This window comes from Solanum dulcamara, chromosome 4 (genome assembly GCF_947179165.1).
Source record: "Solanum dulcamara chromosome 4, daSolDulc1.2, whole genome shotgun sequence".
NCBI classification, from domain to species: Eukaryota; Viridiplantae; Streptophyta; class Magnoliopsida; order Solanales; family Solanaceae; genus Solanum; species Solanum dulcamara.
The window spans coordinates 49867259-49872600 of NC_077240.1; positions in this window are offsets into that span (position 1 = coordinate 49867259).

Here is a 5342-nt window from a genome sequence, read left to right on the forward strand (position 1 = left end):
AAATTATCAACGTCATTATGAACCTATTTTATACTCTGTAAGAGTAGGGTGCTATACGGGTTAGTGCGAGTAGGCTAACAAATCAGCTCATTTGCTTTCAAACAAAACCACCTATGCAGTTGGAACTAGGTGAGGTTATAGGACAAGGAGGTAATAAGGTTCTGTGAGGTTTCCCCTGCTAATATCTCAGATAGAGGGACTTTAATTATGATTAACGTCTAGAGATCAGTCCAAGAAAAGCTCGGGATCACAGATAGGTCTTCGTACCGCATTTTTCCTTGAGCTGCAGAATCTACTGAGCATACTATTATATGGTTGGCTTTAAGAGGAACTGAGATGATCGTCCACCACTTATTGAGTTTAACTACCATAATGGTTACCACTCTAGTATCCCAATGACTCTGTACAAGACTGGTAGAGTAAGATGTGTAAGTCTCCTATTGGATGGGTAGATGTTAGAAAGACTAAGCTAAAAAGGCCCCGACATGATTAAGCAAGCTATTGACTAAAAGCCCAGAGTCGGTAGGAATGATATACAGATAATCGACATCGACATACAGAGTTCAAACTGATGATTAGATGTTCATAACAGGGTCACCTAGAAAAGGAAACTAACCCAGAATATGTTAGACTGTATCAAGTTGCTCATAAGGTGGGCAACATGGCTGGTAAGTTGAGCTTACCACCTTATTTGGAAACTATACGCCCACTCCATCAAATAGAGATGCTTTGCAAAGGTACTGACGAGCCACCCAGGGTATGCTCCATAGATGATGTCTAGGAAATGAAATCCTATGAGGGACAACCTATCATCATCTTAAATCGGCAAACTAGAAGATTGTAGACTAAAGACGTGCCTTCCATCAAGATACTGTGGCAGCACCAAAACCAGAAAGAGGATGACAGGGGAAGCTGAAGAGAACATGAAACACAAATATTCACACCTATTCCTGATGTCTGCAAGTAACCCCAACTCCTAAAACTCGTATATTAAGTACTTGGATGGAAGTATGTGCTAGGGAAACAATAAAGAATCTCCCTACGATTTGTATAAGGTGCTAAGAGAAGTTTTGTTTAACATTCAGGGACGAATGTTCTAAAGAGGGGAAGGATGTTACACCCCACACTTTTAAACTCAGAATGTCTCTTAAAGTTCCTTAGAAGTTAGCATGTGAGCCGGATTATCTACGACACTATCAAACGACTTTAAGGAAGGGAAAATATGATACCCCATAGTAGGGAAGGTTGGAAATAGATTCATAAGAATCCGGAAGGAATTGGAAGCCAAGTAATGAGTCTTAGAACTCGATTTACCTATGTAAGATATTAATGTAAAAGTCTTATATACTTGATCTACTGGAGGACATACCAAACCTGCGTAGCATGGATTACATAGGCTCTTAAAATAAGGTGAGGTGACGAGCCTACAAGATAGAGCAAAAACTAGTTTTCGAACTTACTAAAGTGAAGCAAGCAGGTGACAAGCAAGCACCTCAAGCAAGCAGGTGACAAGCAAGCAGGTGACTCACCTACCTGCTTGGGGGGGTGGACCCCGCTGCCACGTGGTGGCGTGTGATAGGTCGCATGAGCCTAGGTGGCATCCTAGGGGGCTTCCACGTGTCACCCCTAAGGGACCGCCACGTGGCACCTTCTAAAGAGGGGTATATATGAGTATTTGGATGACTACTAAGTCATCCTTATTTTATTTGGAGCTGAAACTCCAGCAACCAAAATAAGAGAGAAACGTGAGAGAAAGGCAGCCATGGGATTGGAAGATTAAAGGCAAGTTTTCCAATTCATAACTTATACCTAAGATATGCCAAACGAAAAGAAGCATAGCTCTACATACCTATTATGGGATAATCGCATCCGGACTTACTTAGTTACTCCTTTAACCTATTTAACACGAAAGTAATACTAAGGTTAGTGACTTTTGACTTTCCAGATCCTAAACCTACCAACCATTATCCATACGAATTACTTTATTGTTCACACTTCTCGACAAGTCTCGACTAGTCTATTAGTTAGTTAAGGAGTTAACGGAAATTAGGCAGCATCTCCTCTATAACTTGCCCTATCCGAACTTCAATTTAACTCCCAAACCTTATCAACCAACCAACAATAACAATCAGCAGCATATATACAAGTAAACCACTTCCACATTACACAACACAAACTCCAAACAACTCGCTTAAAACTACGATACCAAAATAGGGTTTTTAATCTCTAGTTTGTAAAACCTTTAACCATACGTAACGGAGATTTATGTGGATGAAACTATCAGATACCACACACCTTTTGTAATGTGTTCCATCCCTTCAACACAAAATAAAAGCACATGCAAGGGTAGCACAACAACCACAACACCCCAATCAACTTTGATTTAACTAAGACGGTCTTACTTTAGCTTGTTTCTAACGTCAAGCTTCCTTGTGAAATTTTTATACTTCCAGCCACATATAAGACGTGTAAGACACTCCATAACCACACCATAAACTCCAAATTGAAAGCAAAACCCTTACCTTACCCGAAATTGGCCAAAGCTTGCCAAAATTCACCTCAGAATTTCTCTAGTTGCGGCTTAAATGTTGTGGCTGTTTTCTATCTGTATGTGCTGATACAAACTATAAATTTAATTTATTAACACTTTCATATCATCATGGTATACTCTAGATAATTAATTCACTAAAAAAAATCGGAAAACTTATCTTTTTCTCCCTCTTGGCCGACACTACTCTCTCTTAGCTTAGGGTTTCATTTCTTTTCTTTTCTCTTGAATTTTTGGATGGAAAATTACTTAAGAGTGATTAACATACATATATATGCTGCCTTAGGACCCGGAGTGGATTCTAGGGGAAGGGAAGAGCCTCACCTTGCAGTAGGAAGGTGACACATGTCAGCCCCTAAGGGTGACACGTCAGGCCAACCCATCCATGCGGCTAATGATGGGATTCCATATGGAAGTGTGGTCCACCCCCAAGAAGGTGGGTCACCTTCTTCCATGTGTCATTTCCCCATGCTACTATGTGGCACCTCCTTTTGCTGCCACGTGTTGCTCTTCTCCTTCTTCGTGGGTTCGTAGTCTCGTCTTACTTTAAGAACCCGTGTACTTATTGCCATGCAAGCTTGGTATGCACTCAAGTAGCTAAAGTATGTAAAACTTCTAAGTTTGTAGCTTAAATAGGTAAGTCGAGTCCTATAACTCATTACTTGACCTCCAACTCGTTCTAGTTTCTCCTAGACCTATTTCCAGCCTTCCCTCTCATGGAATATCACATTCTTCCTTCCTTACAGTTGTTTGATAGTATTATAGATCATCCAATTCATACGTCACTTTCTAAGAGTCTTAAGCGCCTTTTAAGAATCTTAGAAACCTTTCAAGGTAGGAAATTCTTCCAAGGTATAATGGTATAGGGTATAATAGTTGTATGTAGTGACAGCCTTGTCAGCTCGTGTATTATAATGTGTTAATTTGATTGTGATTCCCATGGAGACAAGTTACCTTGATACATGTATGTAACGCTTGACATTATGTCATGTTTTCACAAATCCTACATATTGTGTTTAGTTTTAGTTTGACAATGTCTAACAGATATTTATAGGAGTGCCTAGCTCGGGCACTAGTCATGGCCTACGGGGTTGGGTCGTGACAAAAGTGGTATCAGACTAGTTTATTCTCGGAGTGTCTACAAGTCGTGTCTTGTAGAGACCTATTTATCGGTGTGTTGTGCACCATATCTATAAACATGAGGCTACAGGACATTTAGGATGTTACCTTTCCTTCAATTTTCGATCATGCGATAGAGCCTAAACGTAGGAAAGATTATTTCTGTCTTTTCCTATAGTTAGGTGCTGATTTTTGAGAGATGAAGAGGCCAGCTTTAGATAATAGGGATGCTAACAGGGCTCCTAGGGTAAATTCGGGACCTCAGGCTCCAAGATCGAGTAAGAAGAGCCTTAGTTATTCTATCGAGACCGACCCCTCGGAGGACCCAATGATAATTCCTCTAGAGTTTTTAAGGAGGTACTGCCCAGATGTTGGTTTTGGAAATCTTACACGGACTGCTGTTGGTGTTTTGGGCATATCGTTTTGTACAGAATTGATGTAGGGGTGATTCGAAATTGTATGCCACCCTAAGACGCATATCTATAACTTTCAGGGAGAACGTAAATCTTTTTTTCCTCAATTACCCCTTCGAAATGAAGTGACAAGGTAAAACAGTAAACTGTCTAGAATTCACGTTTTGATAGTTTTGAGTGAGTTATTTGGGGTTTGTATTGTGTAATGTTGGTGTGAATTGCTTGTATATATGTTGCAGGTTGTTTTTGTTGGTTGGCTGTAATTATTAAGGGTGTGATTAGAAATTCGGATAGGGCACATTATAGGGGAGGCGCTGCCTAATTTTCGTTAACGCCTTACCTAATTAAAGTACTAGTCGAAGAGACGGACAAGGAAATAGATTCCAGGAATGCTAAGGTGCAACCTAAGATGCTGGAAAACTAAGAGTGGTTGATATTCGTATTACTTTCATATTGAATAGGTTCAAAGGACGACGAGGCGAACGGGATAAAGAGTAACTCACAAGAGGTATGTGGAACTTTTTTTTTGGCATATTTTTGGTATAAGTGCGTACAACTATCTTTCTTTCCCCTTGGCAATGTTTAGCCTTAAGTGAATTGTATATGAAGTGTAGGGATAATTCCATTCCCAGAATTTCAAGTACACCTCATAACCCCTATCCATTGTTCAGTATTAGAGTTCCTGTAAAGATTAAGTATTGTCTAGTAGGGCTTCTATGTATTAGAATGTAGTGTGGGAGAAGCTATCTCTCCTTTCCATTGAGATGTATTTGATACGAAAATGAGATTACGACGCCATAGTGGTTCACTGAGCCCCATGATAGGCTGGATATGAAATATGTATATGCAGATCACCTGAGGGAAAGTACACACTATATAGAGCTTATTCTCTTTCTTCTTTTGGGCATGTCCTTGTCTTAGTTGTAAGTTGAATATGATCTGAGCTCCGGGGTAACTCCATTCTTAGCATCTCCTATTTACTTTTGTATATCGAACTCTAATAGTAGTTGAACAATTTTCCTGGAAACTTCTATACGTTAAAGAGGTACCAAATGTACAAGCTCCGAGTCGTAAAGACTATACGAGACTATGTGTTTTGATTCCATAAATGATTTGTCCCTACGTTAATACAGGTCTAGAGTCCCCGAGATTACTTTTGAGACAGCCCATAATGGCATTTAGAGGACGCTCGAGATGACTACTTCGTTACTCGGGTCCTCAAACAAAAGCTCAACTTTCTTATTCTATCGGGTCTCTGATAA